This window comes from Pseudophryne corroboree, chromosome 6, assembly GCF_028390025.1.
Source record: "Pseudophryne corroboree isolate aPseCor3 chromosome 6, aPseCor3.hap2, whole genome shotgun sequence".
NCBI classification, from domain to species: domain Eukaryota; kingdom Metazoa; phylum Chordata; class Amphibia; order Anura; family Myobatrachidae; genus Pseudophryne; species Pseudophryne corroboree.
Genome location: NC_086449.1, coordinates 126,004,131 through 126,026,607, shown reverse-complemented (window position 1 = coordinate 126,026,607; position 22,477 = coordinate 126,004,131). Strand labels below are relative to the sequence as shown.

Sequence of the window (22,477 nt, the reverse complement as noted above, 5' to 3'; positions counted from 1 at the left end):
ATACCGTAGTACCACTGGACTTATACGGCAGCACCACTGGACTGGACTTATACGGCAGCACCACTAGACTGGACTTATACTGCAGCACCACTAGACTTATACGGCAGCACCACTGGACTGAACTTATACGGCAGCACCACTGGACTGGACTTATACGGCAGCACCACTGGACTTATGGCAGCACAGGACACCATCACTGGACTTATGGCAGCACAGGACACCACCACTGGACAGATGCAACACAACACTGCACTACTGGACTGGATTTATACAGCAGCACCACTGGACTGATGCAGGAAACCTCCACTGGACTGATGCAGCACAAGACAGCACCACTGGTCTGGACTTATACAGCAGCACTAAACTTATGGCAGCACAGGACACCACCACTGTGACTGGACTGATGCAGCACAAGACACCACTACGGGACTGATGCAGCACAAGACAGCACTGGAATGACATAAAAGAAACAAGACGCCACCCCACGCGCCGTGCCACTTTCCCGCACAGACACTGAGGAGACACGTCCTCTCACTACACTCTCCAGGACTGGAGTGAAAATGGCGGCGACGCGCAGCTCCTTATATGAAAACCAAACCCCGCGAGAATCTGACAGTGGGATGATGATGTTTTGCCTCGTTCTGGTTTCCGAGTCTGGCGGGAAAACCTGAGCCGGGATCGGATCTGGACTCGGAGCGTGAAGTTCGGGGGGGTTCAGTTCTCAGGGAACCGAACCCGCTCATCCCTACCCCTAAGTGAGTTTCGGCTCTTAACCAATGAATTATGATGGAAGGTCACAATTAAAACAAAAGTGAAGGTGGAGGAATATAAAAGCACCTACTAGGGTGTGTTAGAAAACCATCCCATCCCACAAGTGGTTAGTAATGAATTCTTTGCTTATCTTGGGCTTATTTCTTGAGTTATATGACCCACCATAGAATTCATAAGATCATAATTCATATGATCAGCGTATAAAAGAGAAATAGAGGGAGAACATAGGGGCTTATTTAGGTTGGATAGGAAAACGCGAGGGGCCACAGAAAATGTGAACGCCTCTGACTGTCAATCAGGCAGATGCATTCGTGTGGGGGGCACTCCATTTCCTAGGCGGATAAAGAGCATTGTAGGAGTGTGGCCTCAAAACGGGGGCATGGCGGCGCGAGCAGGGGAGTGGTGGGGGCGGCTGATCTCACACGCAGCCACCGCGATCAAAAAGATGGCGGCAGGTCTCCTGTGGGCACAGCCAAGCTGCACTGGCAGGAGGCTACCCTAATGTCTGCGATGAAACAGAAATTGAGATACGATCGCAATTTCTGTTTCATCAAGGGGAGAGCGGCGGTCAGCATGCTGGGCAGCCTTACCCTGCAATGGGCGGCCCGCAGCATGCGTTCACATGGATTGTAAATTCTGCTAATTAGCAAAATTTGCAATCCTTACTGAATCGGGCCCATAGTGTGCACTGTTTCAGCAAATTACTCTGAAAGGAAACCAACACATTGGGGCCAAGTACCAAAATTAGGAAGATCGCAGTCCCAACAAAACATGCTCTAGATGCTGAAACTGATATAAAAAATAATATTTATTTTAGCAGTGAATTGAAAGCATATGGTAGGTGGCACGCATACAGGAATTCATAAAAATAAGCACTTATCTGTCCATACATATACAGATTTATAGATAAAGATTATGTTATTAAATTGTATTCATAAGTTATTATTGATCCCCACTAATAGTGGGTGATAGACAATCATCCCTATCACCATTCATTAATAAATAAACCTCTTACTCTAATTGTCTGCAGCAAAAACATAAGATATTTATCTGCTGTACAAAAATAAAAATTTTCCCATTTATAGAGACTATAAAGAATGTCAACAGTGAACCTCATCTATTACAAAGCACTTACATGGGGGTGTAGTTAAAATAGACGTTATGGTAAGAACTTACCGTTGATAACATGATTTCTCTTATGTCCACAGGTATCCACAGGATAACATTGGGATATGGTTGAGCGACAGCGGAAATGGCACCAACACGGTCACAAGCTTTCTGGCCTCCCAGGATGCATCGGGGCTTCCCCATATAGTCCCGCCCACTGACTCAGTCAGATCAGTTCTTTCCACAGCGATTTAGGTAGGAGCATCAGGTAGAAACCTATTTAGGCGATAAGAACACACATACACACTCTTCCATACAGAGGGAAGAGGTTTAGTGATTGTCAAGATCCTCAAATCAGGTGCGTCAGGGTGGGATCCCTGTGGATACCTGTGGACATAAGAGAAATCACGTTATCAACGGTAAGTTCTTACCATAACGTCTATTTCTCTGGCTGGGTCCATAGGATTATCCACAGGATGACATTGGGATTCCCAAAGCCAATTTAGTGGTGGGGAAGCTCCTGATTACACAGGAGGACCTTTCGCCCGAAGTCTGCGTCATGAGAGGCAAAAGTATCCAAGGCATAATGTCTAATGAATGTGTTTATGGAAGACCATGTGGCTGCCTTACAAATTTGTTCTGCTGAAGCACCCTGTTGTGCTGCCCATGAAGGACCCACCTTACGTGTAGAGTGTGCAGAGACATTAGCCGGAGTAGGGAGATCTGCATGAGAATAAGCTTCTGATATTACCATTCGGAGCCATCTCGCCAGCGTCTGTTTACTAGCAGGCCATCCTCTTCTATGAAATCCGTAGAGGATGAAGAGAGAATCTGTTTTCCTGATGGCACTAGTACGATCTATGTAGATTCTTAAAGCTCGGACTACGTCCAGCGATGCTTCTCCCGCAGAAAGTCCCGATACCTGAAAAGCTGGGACTACAATCTCTTCATTCAGGTGAAACTTTGAAACCACCTTCGGAAGATAACCAGATCTCGTTCTGAGAACTGCTCTGTCTGGAAAAAAACTTAGGAAAGGAGACTTACACGATAACGCTCCTAAATCTGATACTCTTCTGGCTGACGCCATTGCCAGTAAAAAAAAGCACTTTAGCTGTTAACCATTTAAGATCTGCTCTCTTAAGTGGTTCAAACGGAGGACCCTGGAGGAATTTAAGCACGAAATTCAAATCCCAGGGAGCTGCAGGAGGAACAAATGGAGGTTGAATATGTACAACTCCCTGAAAGAAAGTACGTACATCCTGTAAGTCAGCAACCTTTCGCTGAAACCATACAGTTAATGCTGATACTTGAACTCTCAAGGAAGCCGCTATCAAACCTTTATCCAATCCTGCTTGAAGGAAATCCAACATCCTGGATACTTTAAAAGATCTTGGATTCAAACTTTTTCCAGTACACCAATGAATATAGGCTTGCCATAGTCTATGATACACACGAGCTGAAGAAGGCTTTCTTGCTCTAAGCATAGTTTGGATTACTTGTTTCGAAAATCCTCTAGCTTCTAAGATAGAGGTTTCAACAGCCACGCCGTCAAAGACAGGCGATCCAGATGACTGTGACAACAAGGACCCTGCATTAACAGATCTGGACATTGAGGGAGCAGTATCGGTGCTTCCACAGACATTCTCAGTAGATCTGTGAACCAATGCCTTCTTGGCCAAGCTGGAGCTATTAGAATTATTGCTCCCTTTGCTTGCTTTATTTTTCTCACTACTCTGGGTAACAGAGATATTGGAGGGAACAGATACGCCAGATGAAATTTCCATTCTACTAACAGTGTGTCTACAAGGACCGCTCCTGGGTCCCTTGTTCTCGATCCGTACCTTGGAACTTTGTTGTTTAGACGAGACGCCATGAGGTCTATCTCTGGTAGACCCCATCTGTTCACTATTGTCTGAAACACTTCTGGGTGTAATGCCCATTCGGTTTCCTGAATGGTGTGTCGACTGAGAAAATCCACTTCCCAGTTCAGTACACCTGGGACAAACACTGCTGACAATGCTGGAAGATGGAGTTCCGCCCATGTCAGAATGGGAGCTACTTCCTCCATCAATCTTTTGTTGTGAGTTCCTCCTTGATGTCAGGTCTCTGGTTTTGTCTGTCCCCGGCGGGGGCGCTAGTGGGTCAGTGTTGGTGCGATGTACAAAGCGGGGAGGCAATATGAAAGTCCTGCGCATAAGCACTGATGTTTATTAATGCAAAGCAGATGGTGTAATACTGAATACACTGAAAACCGGTAATTTGGAAAACAATGACAGGTAACTGAACCCAAACAACTTAAAAGTCTCTTGCAGCAGAACGTAAAATAACTTGGTACTGAATGCAGGTGAAATAACAGAACTCCAATAGTATTTGAAATACACAGTCTCTGAATAACACAAGATGAGATAAACTGACAATGGTTGGAAAGCAGAACTCCGGTATATATTAGAAACTCACAGTCTCTGTAAAGCACAAGTCCATATAGCCACACTTAGGCTAAAGCAGGAGACAGTCTCTAAGCAAGTAGATGTTATTACTGCTGAGTTGCACAGATGGTATGCTGACAATTAGTGCACAGGTAAGGTAATGAGAAAGAACACCTGAGGAGAGTCTCTTACTGCTGATGGGTTTGAAGCTGGATGCAGCTGAAGTCCGGAGTAACAGGAGAGCTGTAGAGATGGTAACTGGAGCATTGAAGATAACCACAGGGGAACGCTGGAAACAGGAACACAGGAACTGGGAGAACAAGACACAGGGTATGTGACTCGTTGTCCGAGGCGATGTGAGTGAGCCCCGGACAGGAACTTATACCCCTTGCTCTGCAGTGATTGGTCACAGGGCCCTGGCTGGAAACACAGCGCTGGATTGGATGCCGGGATCAGCTGAGTGCAGGTGTCATGGCAGCGTCCATACAGGCCGGATGCCGGCACACAGCGGAACACATACGCAGGACCAGACTCAGGGGTACTCAGCGACACGGGAGATGACGCTCGCGGTCAGCGCATCCATGCAGCCGCGACTGGGGCCATGACCTCCGGAGGCCTGCACACCAGCGCGCTGGTAAGTGAGACGCAGCTGACCACCGATTCCTGACAGTACCCCCTCCTTTATGGGTGGGCACCGAACACCCACGAGGCTTGGCAGGGAAGAGTCTGTGGAAGGCTTGTACCAACCGTGGAGCGTGCACATCCGTGGCATTAACCCAACTCCTCTCTTCAGGACCATATCCAGACCAGTCAATCAGGTATTGCAAATGACCATAGCGATGACGAGAGTCCAAGATCTTTTCCACCTCGTATTCCACGCCCCGATGAGTTTGTACCTTTGGAGCTACTGGAAGCGCTCTCTGGAAACGATTGAGAATTAGTGGTCTGAGGAGAGAAATATGGAATGAGTTGGGAACTTTCAAATAGGAAGGCAGTTTTAATTTATAAGCCACCGGATTAATAACACTTTCTACTGGAAATGGTCCAATAAACCGTGGAGCAAATTTCATTGACGGAACTCTGAGACGGAGTTTCCGAGTAGATAACCAGACTTTGTCACCTGGCTTTAAACTAGGGACTGCTCGTCTCTTTCGATCAGCAAACATTTTATACCGTTGAGAAACCTTTTTAAGAGATAGATGAATCTTCTTCCAAATTTGAGAGAACAGCTGAAGAGCAGAAGCAGCCACAGGCACGTCTATGACGGGTAAATCTTGGAAATCCGGTACTCTAGGATGTTTACCATAAACTGCGAAAAAAGGAGTTGTATCTGTAGAAGTATGATAACGGAAATTATGAGCAAACTCCGCCCAAGGCAATAAATCTACCCAGTCATCCTGTGAAGAGGAAATATACAGTCTTAGATAGGTCTCAAGCTCTTTATTTACCCTCTCCGTCTGCCCATTTGTTTGAGGGTGATAGGCCGTAGAGAACTTAAGTTTAACCTGCAGCGCAGAACACAGAGCCCTCCAAAACTTTGCCACAAACTGTACACCATGGTCAGATATTATTTCTGTTGGAAGTCCATGTAACCTAAAGATTTCACGAAGAAATAACTGTGCCAACTTTGGAGCAGAGGGTAACCCCATGAGTGGAATGAAATGTGCCATTTTTGAAAACCTATCGACCACTACCCAGATGGTATCATACCCATTAGAGGGAGGAAGATCTGATATAAAATCCATTGATAAATGAGACCAGGGGCGCTTGGGAATGGAATTTGGTAGCAATTGACCTGCGGGAGCCTGACGAGGAACTTTGTGCTGAGCACATTTGGGACATGAAGCTATGAATTCTTGAACATCTACTTTCATATGAGGCCACCAATAATTTTGGGATAGGAACTTGAAAGTTTTTAGGACTCCAGGGTGACCGGTAAATTTAGACGTATGAGCCCAGGACAGAAGATTTGGACGAAGCTCAGGAGAGACAAACATCTTGCCTGGAGGTGGAACTTGGGACACCCCTGTAGCTGCGAACACCACCGGACTTAATACGGGTCGAGCAGCTTGTTCTGATGATTCCTCAGTTGAACACATAGAGCGAGATAGTGCATCTGCCTTAACATTTTGTGAGCCAGGTCTAAACATTAACTTAAAGTCAAAACGAGAAAAGAATAGGGCCCACCTTGCTTGTCGGGGATTCAGGCACTGCGCTGCCTTCAAGTAAAGGAGGTTCTTGTGATCCGTATAGATAGTAATAGGGAATCTCGCACCCTCCAGCAGATACCTCCATTCTTCAAGGGCCAATTTGATTGCCAACAGCTCCTGGTCACCGATGGTATAGTTCATTTCTGCGGGCAAGAATCTACGAGAGAAAAACCCGCAGGGGTGAGTCTTACCATCAACGCCCACCTGGGACAGGACTGCGCCCACGCCAACCATTGAAGCGTCTACTTCCAAGATGAAGGCCTTATTGACATCTGGCTGTTGTAACACGGGAGCTGAAATAAAAGCCTGTTTTATTTTATGAAAAGCAGACAGTGCTTCATCAGACCATTGGGAAGGATTTCCCCCTTTTCGAGTAAGGCAGGTACTTGGGGCTATTAGTGTGGAAAAGCCCTTAATAAACTTCCTGTAGTAGTTAGCGAAGCCAATAAAACGTTGAACTGACTTGAGTGTTGTTGGAAGAGACCAGTTCTCTATGGCTTCTAATTTAGCCGGGTCCATTTGAAGGTCTGTTCCGGAAATGATGTATCCCAGGAAAGATATTGAAGAAGCTTCAAACGTGCATTTAGATAGTTTGCCATACAGATGATTCTGTCGAAGACGTCGAAGAACCTCTTTTACCTGTTGGCGATGAGAAACTAAATCACGGGAGAATATCAAGATGTCATCGAGGTAAACTACCACACACTTATACAGGAGATCTCTGAATACTTCGTTGACAAAGTTTTGAAACACAGCCGGGGCATTACTCAAACCGAAGGGCATCACTAGATATTCGTAGTGGCCATCTCGAGTATTGAAGGCGGTTTTCCACTCGTCGCCACTTCGAATCCTGATAAGATTGTAAGCCCCGCAAAGATCCAGTTTCGTGAAGATGGAGGCACCTCTGACTTTGTCAAACAGCTCTGTGATAAGAGGTAACGGGTAGCTGTTTTTAATCGTGATGTCATTTAAACCCCGATAATCAATACAGGGGCGTAGTCCTCCATCTTTCTTCTTAACGAAGAAGAATCCCGCACCTGCCGGGGAAGAAGATGGACGGATAAACCCCTTCTGTAAATTCTCCTTTATAGATTCACTCATTGCTTGGGTCTCTGGAACTGAAAGAGGGTATGTACGCCCTCTAGGTGGCTTGCTCCTTAGAACCAAATCGATGGGACAATCCCATTCTCGATGGGGCGGCAAGACATCCGCAGCTTTCTCACTGAAGACGTCAGTGAATTCCTGATAGGCCTCTGGAAGGCCAGACTGAGGTTTTACACTTGTAGATTTTATTGGACATACTTGAGCTAAACATGAATGAAGACAGGAGGAACTCCACGCCGTCAACTGTAAGGTGGACCAGTCAAATTGTGGATTGTGCAATTGAAGCCAAGGCATACCCAGTACAATCTCATAGGTAGCTTTTGGTATGACCAGGAATTTGATGAGCTCAGAATGCAGGAAGCCCACTCCCAGAACTACCGACTTGGTCTGCTGAGTGATGGAACCTTCAGCAATACGGCTTCCGTCTACGGCAGTGAGATAAACTGGACGAGACAGCTTTGACACTGGGAGAGAAAGTCTATCCACTGCAGCTTGTGTGATAAAATTCCCAGCAGCACCACAATCCACTAAAGCGGACAGAGACTGGAGTCCATCTGGCATTTCCAAAGTGACAGGCAATATAAGGTCTTGAGATGAAGGAGCTTTATTCAAGGTCCCTAACTTGACTCCTCCTTTGCAAGTTAGGACCTGGCGTTTCCCGACCGAGCAGGGCAGGAACCAATCAGATGACCATCAGCAGCACAATAGAGACACAGTCTTTCCTTTAATCTTCTGGACTCCTCCTCAGGTGTTAAACGAAACTTGTTTACCTGCATGGGTTCGTCAGCAGTAATAGGTAGAGACTGTACAGGAGGCATAACTCGGTGCTTGCGAAGATCACCTCGAGAGCGCTCACGGGCTCGCTCGCGTAAACGTAGATCCAACTTGACACATAGAGAGATTAGGGCTTCCAGTTGCTCTGGTAGATCTCGGGTAGTCAACTCATCCTTTATGCGGTCAGATAGACCATGCCAGAAGGCAGCAACCAATGCCTGTTTGTTCCACTTCACCTCTGATGCCAATGTCTGCAACTGAATGACGTACTGACCCACAGTTCGTGTTCCCTGGCGGATCTGAAGGAGGTCTGAAGAAGCAGAGGTCGTACACCCAGGTTCGTCAAAGATGCGTCGGAATGCGGCAACAAACTCTGTATAGTTATTCAGCAATGCACCTGCTCGCTCCCACAGCAGAGAGACCCAGTTCAGAGCAGAACCAGCTAAAAGAGAGACAATATATGCAACCTTTGCTCTGGGTGTTGGAAAGTTCTGTGGTTGCAATTCAAAGTGGACTTCGCATTGATTCAAAAATCCACGACACATTTTAGGATTACCATCAAATTTACTTGGTGTAGGAAGGTGGATGCGAGACATTGGAACAGAAGCAACTGGAGAGCTAGAAACTGTGGAACTAGGAACAGGAGCAGAAACTGATGAGGACACTGGAGGAACTGAAGTTGGAAATGACTGTTGCAGAGTATCTAAGCGAGAAGACATCTCTTGCAGGAATTGTATAATCTGCTGCTGCGCAGCCTCTTGACCATCTAGTCATGACACTAAGCCTTGGAGTGTCCCTGACCCCACACTCTGACCACCGTCCGGGTCCATGGGCCTCGGACAAACTGTCAGGTCTTTGGTTTTGTCTGTCCCCGGCGGGGGCGCTAGTGGGTCAGTGTTGGTGCGATGTACAAAGCGGGGAGGCAATATGAAAGTCCTGCGCATAAGCGCTGATGTTTATTAATGCAAAGCAGATGGTGTAATACTGAATACACTGAAAACCAGTAATGTGGAAAACAATGACAGGTAACTGAATCCAAACAACTTAAAAGTCTCTTGCAGCAGAACGTAAAATAACTTGGTACTGAATGCAGGTGAAATAACAGAACTCCAATAGTATTTGAAATACACAGTCTCTGAATAACACAAGATGAGATAAACTGACAATGGTTGGAAAGCAGAACTCCGGTATATATTAGAAACTCACAGTCTCTGTAAAGCACAAGTCCATATAGCCACACTTAGGCTAAAGCAGGAGACAGTCTCTAAGCAAGTAGATGTTATTACTGCTGAGTTGCACAGATGGTATGCCGACAATTAGTGCACAGGTAAGGTAATGAGAAAACACCTGAGGAGAGTCTCTTACTGCTGATGGGTTTGAAGCTGGATGTAGCTGAAGTCCGGAGTAACAGGAGAGCTGTAGAGATGGTAACTGGAGCATTGAAGATAACCACAGGGGAACGCTGGAAACAGGAACACAGGAACTGGGAGAACAAGACACAGGGTATGTGACTCATTGTCCGAGGCGATGTGAGTGAGCCCCGGACAGGAACTTATACCCCTTGCTCTGCAGTGATTGGTCACAGGGCCCTGGCTGGAAACACAGCGCTGGATTGGATGCCGGGATCAGCTGAGTGCAGGTGTCATGGCAGCGTCCATACAGGCCGGATGCCGGCACACAGCGAAACACATACGCAGGACCAGACTCAGAGGTACTCAGTGACACGGGAGATGACGCTCGCGGTCAGCGCATCCATGCAGCCGCGACTGGGGCCATGACCTCCGGAGGCCTGCACACCAGTGCGCTGGTAAGTGAGACGCAGCTGACCGCTGATTCCTGACACTTGATGATTGAGGTACGCTACTGCTGTCGCATTGTCTGAGCTAATCTGGACCGGTCTTGCTTGCAGACTGTCCTTTGCCTGAACTAGAGCCATATAAATGGCCCTTATTTCCAACAGATTTATTGGCAGGCGACTTTCCCTTGCGGTCCATTTTCCCTGGAACCAAAGGCTTCCGAGTACCGCGCCCCAGCCTTGCAGGCTGGCATCTGTTGTCAGGACTTGCCATTCTTTTATCCAAAAGGGTCTCCCCTTGTTTAAATGGTCTGTCTGTAGCCACCACGCTAGAGACCTTTTTACGTTTACTGGAAACTTTATCATCTGCTTTTTTATTGTCTGCTGATTTCCGTTCCATTTGGTCAGAATAAGGTGCTGTAATGGTCTGGAGTGGAATTGCGCATATTCCACCATGTCGAAGGTTGAAACCATCTGACCCAACAGTCGCATTGCTGCATGGACTGACATTGTCTGGGCGTGCAACTCTTCCTGAGTCATGACCTGCACCTTGACGATATTTTTCTCTGGTAAGAAAACTCTCTGTAGGTCTGAATCCAATATGGCCCCCAAATGGACCATCCGCTGTGATGGATTCAGAGACGACTTTTCCTAATTTATGAGCCACCCGTGTCTCTGTAAACAAACTATTGTCTGTTGAAGATGGCTCAAAAGTAAATCTTGCGACTGTGCTAAGATTAACAGGTCGTCGAGGTATGGGAATATTCTTATCCCCTGTTTGCGCAGACAAGCTGCCATAACCACCATCATTTTGGTAAACACCCTGGGTGCTGTTGCTAGCCCAAAGGGCAAAGCTTGGAACTGAAAATGTTCCTGGAGGATGGCAAACCTGAGGTAACACTGATGAGACAGTGCTATAGGCACATGTAGGTAAGCATCCCGAACATCCAGTTGAAGATCATCCCGAACATCCAGTTGAAGATCATCCAGTTGAAGAACATCCTGTTGAAGATGGCTCAAAAGTAAATCTTGCGACTGTGCTAAGATTAACAGGTCGTCGAGGTATGGGAATGTAGGTAAGCATCCCGAACATCCAGTTGAAGAGCATCCCGAACATCCAGTTGAAGATCATCCAGTTGAAGAACATCCTGTTGAAGATGGCTCAAAAGTCAATCTTGCGACTGTGCTAAGATTAACAGGTCGTCGAGGTATGGGAATATTCTTATCCCCTGTTTGCGCAGACAAGCTGCCATAACCACCATAATTTTGGTAAACACCCTGGGTGCTGTTGCTAGCCCGAAGGCCAAAGCTTGGAACTGAAAATGTTCCTGGAGGATGGCAAACCTGAGGTAACACTGATGAGACAGTGCTATAGGCACATGTAGGTAAGCATCCCGAACATCCAGAGATACCATGTAATCTCCCGGTTCCATAGCTAACATTATGGAGCGTAATGTCTCCATGTGGAACCTTGGGATCCAAATGTATTTGTTTAACATTTTCAGATTGAGAATTGGTCGATATGACCCATTTGGCTTCTGGATTAGAAATAGATTGGAGTAAAACCCCTGTCCCCTTTGTGATGGAGGTACTGGGACAATCACACCTTACTGCAGTAATTTTTGGACTGCTTCCTGCAGGGCATTGGCCTTCGACTCTATACGAGATGGGCTGGTGCAAAAAAATCTTTGAGGAGGCTGCCTCCTGAATGGGAACCCATACCCCTGAGATGCCACCTTCTGCACCCAAGCATCTGTTGTTGACTGTTGCCATATGTGTGCAAAATGAAGGAGTCGGCCCCCAACCCTGGAATCCTCCAGGCGGAGACCCGTCTCTTCAGGCTGATGGTTTCTGTTCAGGCTTGGAAGCTGGCTTTTTGCTAGGCCACTGCTTCCTACCCCTGGTTTTGAACTGGGGTTGCTTAGACTCCTCTTTAGCTTTCGCTTTGCTTTTCCAACGAAATGAGCAAAACTTTGAACCCTTAGACTTAGGGTTATAAGTAGCCGGAAATCTGACCTTCTTTGATTCAGCCTCACAATATATTACCAATGAAAGGCAATGCTTCCAATTCTTTCTTGGATTCCGCATCTGCTTTCCAGGTACGTAGCCAAACTGCTCTGCGAGCGGCTACTGTCAAGGCTGAAGCTTTAGAAGCAACTGTACCCATATCAATTGCTGCTTCTTCCAAGTATTGGGCAGATTGTCTTAAACGGCTTAAATTATACTCTTGCTCCCTATTAGGAGAAGAGATGTCATTCTCTAGTTCCTCTATCCATTCGCCCATTGCCTTTGCTACCCAGGCTAAAGCCATAGCAGGTCTTACCAGTGATCCTACTAGAGAAAATACATTTTTCAAGAAGCTATCTACCCTTCTGTCTGTGACATCATTTAGTGAGGTAGATGACAGTGGTAAAGCAGATTTATGCACAAGTCGCAGAACATGTGCATCTACTTTTGAAAGAACTTCTCTTTTCGAACAATCCACAGCTGGAAATGGATAATAAGAATTCCCTCTTTTCGGAATCTTATATTTCTTACTGGGCGTCGCACAAGACTCATTCATCATTTCCGTCAGCTCATCTGACGCTGGGAATTCAGTTTTAACTGATTTTGTTCGTTTAAACACAGGTGCTTTAGATTTTAACACTGTCTTGGCGGGCTCTTCCAAAGAGAGAACAGCCTTCACAGCATTAATAAGTTCAGCTACATCCTCTGAACTAAAACTCTGCGACTGATCATCATACGGAGTATTTGAATAGGTTTTGGAACAAGGAAGAATAGGTTGCACTTTGTCTTTCACTTGTCCTTTAATTCATTTTAATATTTCACAGTTAGAGGCTTTTTAAGTATATGAAATAAAAGTTATATTTTAAATTTAAAATCATTTGTATTAGTGCGCCACCTAAGACCAATCTTTTCTTCCTTGTTCCAAAACCTATCTATATATATTGGCAACAATATATGTGTGGCAGCACCCCCAGTTGATACACAAGACAAGGAATTGTTATGAATTGTAAGTTGGGGTTTCTTCATTGTTCAATTTAGAATACGGTACTAGTGCAGTAGTTTTCCCATCCCCCCCTTTTCCTTTGTAAAATTGGAGTATTTGAATATACTGTATCATCATCTGTTGTATCATCTTGTGTAGTCTGCCACATAGACGCATCTGTCTTAGTCTTACCTGTCCCTTGGTTGCTTGTAGAGGCTACTGGAACCAAGCCTATGGAAGGGAGCTGCATGTATGGGTTAATAGTGTAACCTAACCCTTGAGGTGGTGCTACCGGAGTTAACCTGTCCGCTATTGAAGATAAAGTTTTTGCGAACATATTCCATGGTGGCTCTGTTGGTGGCTGAACCAACTCCTGTTTTTTCCTTTGCTGAAAAGCAAAACAGTTCGCACACAGTCCCTCATAAGTGACCAATTGGTCCATACCAATTAACCCTGTCTTACAAGATAAGCATGTTAGGGATATGGGAGTGCTTGATAAATTCTCCTCGTCACTTTTGCCGCTCACAGACATGGTAATAATCTGTTAAAAGACTACACAATTTGTGACTGAAAATCACCTATATATGAGTATATAGAAGTGAGATCAATCTGACCACAGCCATGCACCTGAATTGAGGGTCAGAACAGGTCTGACAACATAGAAAAGTCAGCACACATACTAGCAGTCAGTCACATGTTAAGGCATTAGACATTGTCATATGAGAATACAACCCCCAGAACAACTTACAAGTAGGAAAATTGTACTTCTGTTCCAACTAGTGATGTGCACCGGACATTCTTCGGGTTTTGTGTTTTGGTTTTGGATTCGGTTCCGCGGCCGTGTTTTGGATTCGGACGCGTTTTGGCAAAACCTCCCTGAAAATTTTTTGGCGGATTCGGGTGTGTTTTGGATTAGGGTGTTTTTTTACAAAAAACCCTAAAAAACAGCTTAAATCATAGAATTTGGGGGTCATTTTGATCCCATAGTATTATTAACCTCAATAACCATAATTTCCACTCATTTCCAGTCTATTCTGAACACCTCACACCTCACAATATTATTTTTAGTCCTAAAATTTGCACCGAGGTCGCTGGATGACTAAGCTAAGCGACCCAAGTGGCCGACACAAACACCTGGCCCATCTAGGAGTGGCACTGCAGTGTCAGACAGGATGGCACTTCAAAAAAATAGTCCACAAACAGCACATGATGCAAAGAAAAAAAGAGGCGCAATGAGGTAGCTGTGTGACTAAGCTAAGCGACCCAAGTGGCCGACACAAACACCTGGCCCATGTAGGAGTGGCACTGCAGTGTCAGACAGGATGGCACTTCAAAAAAATAGTCCCCAAACAGCACATGATGCAAAGAAAAAAAGAGACGCAATGAGGTAGCTGTGTGACTAAGCTAAGCGACCCAAGTGGCCGACACAAACACCTGGCCCATCTAGGAGTGGCACTGCAGTGTCAGACAGGATGGCACTTCAAAAAAATAGTCCCCAAACAGCACATGATGCAAAGAAAAAAAGAGGCGCAATGAGGTAGCTGTGTGACTAAGCTAAGCGACCCAAGTGGCCGACACAAACACCTGGCCCATCTAGGAGTGGCACTGCAGTGTCAGACAGGATGGCACTTCAAAAAAATAGTCCCCAAACAGCACATGATGCAAAGAAAAAAAGAGGCGCAATGAGGTAGCTGTGTGACTAAGCTAAGCGACCCAAGTGGCCGACACAAACACCTGGCCCATCTAGGAGTGGCACTGCAGGATGGCACTTCAAAAAAATAGTGCCCAAACAGCACATGAAGCAAAGAAAAAAAGAGGCGCAATGAGGTAGCTGTGTGACTAAGCTAAGCAACCCAAGTGGCCGACACAAACACCTGGCCCATCTAGGAGTGGCACTGCAGTGTCAGACAGGATGGCACTTCAAAAAAATAGTCCCCAAACAGCACATGAAGCAAAGAAAATAAGAGGCGCAATGAGGTAGCTGTGTGACTAAGCTAAGCGACCCAAGTGGCCGACACAAACACCTGGCCCATCTAGGAGTGGCACTGCAGTTTTCTAGCGAGAGGATGAGTGCTTCCATCCTCATGTGAAGCTGAACCACTAGCCATGAACATAGGCCAGGGCCTCAGCCGTTCCTTGCCACTCCGTGTCGTAAATGGCATATTGGCAAGTTTTCGCTTCTCCTCAGACGCTATTAATTTTGATTTTTGGGTCATTTTACTGAACTTTTGTTTTTTGGATTTTACATGCTCTCTACTATGACATTGGGCATCGGCCTTGGCAGACGACGTTGCTGGCATTTCATCGTCTCGGCCATGACTAGTGGCAGCAGCTTCAGCACGAGGTGGAAGTCGATCTTGATCTTTCCCTATTTTTGGAACCTCAACATTTTTGTTCTCCATATTTTAATAGGCACAACTAAAAGGCACCTCAGGTAAACAATGGAGATGGATGGATACTAGTATACTTATGGATGGACGAGCGACTGCCGACACAGAGGTAGCTACAGCCGTGGACTACCGTACTGCGTCTACTGCTAATATAGACTGGATGATAATGATATAAAAAATATATATATATATCACTACTGCAGCCGGACAGGTATATATTATATAATGACGGACCTGCTGGACACTGTCAGCTCAGCACTGCAGACTCCTAAAGTAAGCTACTAGTAGTATCAAGAAGATAGAAAAAAAAAAAAACACCACAGGTAGGTGGTATACAATTATGGATGGACTAGCGACTGCCGACACAGAGTTTCGGCCATGACTAGTGGCAGCAGCTTCAGCACGAGGTGGAAGTGGATCTTGATCTTCCCTATTTTACCCTCCACATTTTTGTTCTCCATTTTTTAATGTGTGGAATTATATGCCAGTATCAATAGCAATGGCCTACTACTATATATACTGCGCACAACTGAAATGCACCACAGGTATGGATGGATAGTATACTTGACGACACAGAGGTAGGTAGAGCAGTGGCCTACTGTACCGTACTGCTATATATTATATACTGGTGGTCAGCAAACTGTGCAAAACTGAAATGCACCACAGGTATGGATGGATAGTATACTTGACGACACAGAGGTAGGTAGAGCAGTGGTCTTCTGTACCGTACTGCTATATATTATATACTGGTGGTCAGCAAACTGTGCAAAACTGAAATGCACCACAGGTATGGATGGATAGTATACTTGACGACACAGAGGTAGGTAGAGCAGTGGCCTACTGTACCGTACTGCTATATATTATATACTGGTGGTCAGCAAAATTATGCACTGCACTCCTACTATATACTACAATGCAGCACAGATATGGAGCGTTTTTCAGGCAGAGAACGTATAATACTGGTGGTCACTGGTCACTGGTCAGCAAAACTCTGCACTGTACTCCTCCTTTATAATACTGCTGGTCCCCAGTCCCCACAATAAAGCAGTGTGAGCACAGATATATGCAGCACACTGAGCACAGATATGGAGCGTTTTTCAGGCAGAGAACGTATAATACTGGTGGTCACTGGTCAGCAAAACTCTGCACTGTACTCCTCCTATATAATACTGGTGGTCCCCAGTCCCCACAATAAAGCAGTGTGAGCACAGATATATGCAGCACACTGAGCACAGATATGGAGCGTTTTTCAGGCAGAGAACGTATAATACTGGTGGTCACTGGTCAGCAAAACTCTGCACTGTACTCCTCCTATATAATACTGCTGGTCCCCAGTCCCCACAATAAAGCAGTGAGCACAGATATTTGCAGCCACCTGAATAAAACTGAGAGGACGCCAGCCACGTCATCTCACTATCATTTCCAATGCACGAGTGAAAAATGGCGGCGACGCGCGGCTCCTTATATAGAATCCGAATCTCGCGAGAATCCGACAGCGGGATGATGACGTTCGGGCGCGCTCGGGTTAACCGAGCAAGGCGGGAAGATTCGAATCTGCCTCGGAACCGTGTAAAATGGGTGAAGTTCGGGGGGGGTTAGGATTCCGACGAACCGAACCCGCTCATCACTAGTTTCAACTGGTTCTTTTTCAACATAACATGCAGAAAACACAGTAATATACAGATCTCGTATGCAATATGTACTAAAAATTAACAATTCATAATAACAAGTAAAGAGAATTTTTAGTACTGTATACCCTTCCTCTGTAGAGCGGGATACAGGGAGACTCACCACACTTCCATATCCAAGTAAATGCACTCGTAAGACGCTGAGTGGAATCAGACGCTACTGATGTACACTACCGCTCCTGATAACTGATAACGGACACAGTCGCTCACTGACGGACACGGACGCTCAGCGACTTCCACGTGTATGCAGACGCTAAGGCCTGCGACTCGGTCTAGGCAGGATCTCTAGTGTACACAACCACAGCGTCTAAGCTGCGACCGAGTACCCTCGTGGTAGCGTCTGAGACGGAAGTGAGGTCATTTAGTTCATGGACGGGAGACACGGGGAAACTGGTCATGAACTCGGAGGAGGGGCGGTCAGGAGAGCGTCTGAATCCCCCTGTTGACTTAAACTCTAAGGATCGCGGCTTCTACCTAGTCCTGGCGCCTATGATCCCTAGAGCGTAGCGCTGTCGCACTCGAGATGTTCGGCGCATCAACACACTGTTTGTAGTCTCCACCAATACAGTGTAGCTGTGTCCGGACCCCTCTAGTAATAGACTTACCTTCCCCCCATGCTCCGGCCACAGCCTGGTTAGGTCTGCTGGACCTGCAAGAACATCAGACACAGACGCCCGTCGAGACAGCACTGTACCGCGAAGGTAAGCGTTGTTGCAACCCGGTGGGGAGTTGTTGGAGCGACTCTTTCCAGTATGCGTTTAAGACGCGGTTAAGAAAAGTCGCTCAAAAAATATAGTAAGTCTATAAAAATAACATAATAAAAGCTTCAGGCTGCTTTATTCACAGCAGCCCTGTGACCATGCGGCTTCCTGCCGCACCAAGCAAAAAACTGATTTGACTGAGTCAGTGGGCGGGATTATATGGGGAAGCCCCGATGCATCCTGGGAGGCCAGAAAGCTCGTGACCGCGTTGGTGCCATTTCCGCTGTCGCTCAACCATATCCCAATGTTATCCTGTGGATAACCCTGTGGACCCAGCCAGAGAAATACCGGCTGTCGGGATCCCGGCGTTATGGAGACCGACGCCGGAATCCCGACAGCCGGTTAAATACCGCCAGGCGGAATCACGTCCTCTGCAGGCTATTCCCACTTGGTTGGTCAATCATTGCTACCAACCGAGTGGGAATATAACCTGTGGCGAGTGAAGCCTGAAACGTGGCGAGCAGACTCACTGCCGGGATTCCGACAGACGGGACACCACCGTCAGTATACTGACAGCCGGCATCCCATCTGCCGGTAAAACATACAGATTCTCTTACATGGACTGCTGTACTTCACCACAGCATCTCCTGACCATCCCGATGTGGTGAGACAGTCTCGTTTTAATGAACTATGCAGCCATTCATCCTAATTTGCAGTACAGTATTCTGGGGACCTCACCACACCTACTATAATGTGGTCATGTTCTAGCACAAGGGCTGTAGAAACCGGCGGGCCCTGCTGTCCAGGTACTGTAGACGTGTGGCCTAATAGTAGCTCTGTGACTACGCCCACATGCAAAAAATCTGATTAAGTATGCATGGCAACGCACTCTGCATGGAAGGGGGGGGGGGGGGGGGGGGGGGGGCCTTGGGCCAATCAGCCAGGGGCAAAATCCGGGGGGGGGGGGATAGTGCTCCTCAGCTTGCTCATCATGCAAGCTGAGGAGACTGCTGCTGCTTATCTGGACCCACAGCAGCCCAGCACAAAGCAGTGCAAGCTGGGCTGGGAAGAGAGACTGCTGCTGCCGCTGACAGGTGAAAAGTCGGGGTAGAGACGGCAGACTGGGGTCCCCGTTTGACATCTGCAACAAGCCCATGCCTGGTTAATTAGTAAATACCCCCCTTATGGCATCCCTGTCTGGATCTCCATAGTCATGGTCCTTGTCCTGAGAATAAGCAAGCACGTACAAGTTACAGGTGACTCAGAATCCTCTCTGATGTAACTGTTTAAAAGGGTGTAGTATGGTATGCCGGCGCTCGGGCTCCCGGCGACCAGCATACCGGCGCCGGGAGCCTGACCGCCGGCATACCGACAGCGTGGTGAGCGCAAAGGAGCCCCTTGCGGGCTCGCTGCGCTCGCCGCGCTACGCGCGCCACACTATTTTATTCTCCCTCTAGGGGGGTCGTGGACCCCCACGAGGGAGAATAGTTGTCGGTATGCCGGGTGTCGGGATTCCGGCGCCGGTATACTGTGCGCCGGGATCCCGACATTCGGCATACAAAAGACCACCCGTTTAAAAAACAAATGCTGCTGTAACAATTAGTGCACTGCACTCATATTCCTTTATTAACAGTTATTTGTATAGCTCACGCATATTGGGCCTAATTCAGACCTGATCGCCGCTGTGCGTTTTCGCACAGCAGCCGATCAGGTCTGAACTGCGCCGGTGCCGCAGTGCGCCGGCGAATGCCAGACAGCCCTGCGATCGCCTCTGCCTGACTGACAGGCAGAGGCGGTCGCTGGGCAGGAGGGGGTGGGTCGGCGACGTTTGGCTGCCATTTAGGGGGCGCGGTCCGGGCAACGCAGGTGTGCCCGGACCGTTGGGGGGGGGCGGCCCAAGGCGGCTGCGTGACATCACACGCAACCGCTGTGACCCTCACAGCGATGAGTAGCTCCTGCCAGCGCGCAGGAGCTGTGCTGGCAGGGAGCTACTCCTAAAGTACAAAAGCATCGCCGCTTTGCGATGCTTTTGTACTTGTGCGGGGGGGGGCCTGACATGCGGGGCGGACTAGCCCTGTGCCGGGCGTCCCCCGCACAGCGGGTGATCAGATCCAAACTGTGCATGCATCGCACTGCGCCGGCGTGTCGCGCGGCTGCAATGGGCATCGGTGCCTTGCGACGGGATGGTGCGAAAAATCTGTTCACACGGGCGATCGCAAGAGGATTGACAGGAAGAGGCCATTTGTGGGTGGTAACTGACCATTTTCTGGGAGCGTCAGGGAAAACGCAGGCGGGATCAAGCGTTTTCAGGTAGGGTGTTTTCAGGTAGGACGTCAAATCCGGTCCCGATCAGCCTGATGTGATCGCAGCGGCTGAGTAAGTCCTGGGCTTGCGCAGAGACTGCACAAAATCAGTTTGTGCAGCTCTACTACACATGCAAACGCACACTTGCACAGCGAAAATAACCTCCCCCAGTAGGCGGCGACTATCTGATCACAGGGCTGAAAAAAACGCTACCCAGCGATCAGATATGAATTACCCCCTTACTTTGTACTTTTCCTCTCCAGGAGAAACCAGAGAGCAGATGCTGCCGGCAACTTTGGGGGGTGGGGCCTGGGTAACATCAATAGACCTGCCTCCATAACGGCAAAGTGCTGTGATTCGTGGGTCAGTGAGGAAGGTGTGGGGCTAAATTATGCGGCTTCACATCATTTAGCCCCGCCCCCTCAAAATGGACCCTTGAGTCTGCATGTTTTCTACACATCTTGCCCGCTTCCCTATGGATAGGATGCAGGACATCTGGCCGTTTTTCCGGGGGTGCGGGGGAATACCTTAAAAATTGTGAGTCTTCCACAACGTCCGGGAGAGTAGGTAAGTATGAAACAGTGCTTCTAAACAGTACAACTGAATTCACAATGAATAATCCTAACCACTATGCCAACCATGCTACCACTTGCACTGACATTATTCTGCAATATAGTGTGACTTGTAGACAATTCCAGAACAGGTTGTGTATATAATGATTGGTTTGAACTAGGTAGTATAAGAGACAACTTTAAAAATATTTTTTATTAAAAGTTGGTGTATAAATTTACTAAAGTGATGTTTTACAAATGTGGAGGTGTTGCCCATAGCAACCAATCAGATGGTGCCATTTATCTGGTATAGTCTAGAGAATGATAGCTAGATTCTGACAGGTTGCCATGGACGACTCCATCACTTTTATGTAACTGCACTTTATGTGCTCACGTTATACAGCCATATGGCAGAACAATGTCCGGCATAGACTTGGATTGTGGCAGAACAAATATTGGGAATGCTCAACCCACCAATCTGGTGCCACTGTCAGGTAGTATTTGTAAATTCTCTCTCTCTCTCTCTCTCTCTCTCTATATATATATATATATATATATACACAGTACATTGTTGTCAAATGGAAATGTGTGAGCCCACCCTGCTGTCAAAATCCCACTTGCCCCTGCTTTACCGCAAGGATTAACACAAGAAGAAAGGTGTGGTACACAGCTAACACAGTGATATCGGATGATATGTTTTACAATATATTGTATCCTAAATGACTAGCGGACCAAAAGATTGGATTATTTAATTTGCAATAGGAATTCTAAGATAGATTGTAAGATTTTGTGTCCAATATATGAATGGTGCTTGCATGCACGCCCTTACTTTGGGTATTTGTTCCCCAGGTATATCACATAGCAGAGAATGTTGAAACTTTCTAAACAGCATAAAATACATACAAGTGACTGATTTTAAAAATACTTACAGTATATATATATAACATATATATGTGTGCGTGTGTATACTGTATGTATATATTATATATATATATATATATATATATATATATTCTACCCCCACCCATCCGCACCCTGTAGTTATCACTTGGGTTTAAAGAGCAATTGAAAACCCTGATCTTACCTGATGAGCGGCTCTGTGGTATGTCCTGCCGCTAGAGAGATACAGGTCTGTACCTTGTGTCAGTCCGGATAAGAGAGAGCATCCAGCAAGCACCTCATTGCTGCTGAGCTCCCAGATTTTGCCCTGCAGCCACTGTCTGCGTCATGGGAAGAGAGGGTTAATATGAGCCGTCCATCCTGCTTTCTGTCAGCTGTTATCACATCCATCTCACCACAACCCAGAGAGAGGATAGAGATTGGGGATGTGAGTCACTGAACAGCCTGTTTGCTCTTCCTTATAATTTCCTAGGTCAGGATGAAGAGCTCATGTTTTTTTTTTGTGCCTGGGGGTGACAAAAGACATGGAGAAGTCACCATATGGAAAAGGACAGACGTGGGAGAGGAGCCTGTTACGTGTCAGTAAAGGAAAGGGTATCAATTGTATTAATGCCGGATATTAAAAGGCAATATTCTAATAATATGAAAGGACAAAAAAAAAATGAAATACACAATAAATAAAGAGAATATGGAGCATATCTATTACATTTTGTGGGAAATTCCCTGAAAACGTAAGCGTCCCGTGGAAGTATGATGGGGTACACAAA

General features: G+C 46.8%; 1 protein-coding gene across 1 annotated transcript in view; it reads right to left on the bottom strand.

The window, feature by feature from the left end:
• Positions 1 to 22,050, bottom strand: part of SLC18A1 (solute carrier family 18 member A1) — a 101,241-nt gene extending 79,191 nt beyond the window's left edge. Inside the window, exon 1 of the mRNA XM_063931833.1 lies at positions 21,895 to 22,050. The gene's annotated coding sequence lies outside the window, so the exon portion shown is untranslated. The remainder of the gene's footprint in view (positions 1 to 21,894) is intronic.
• Between the last annotated feature and the right edge of the window lie 427 nt (positions 22,051 to 22,477).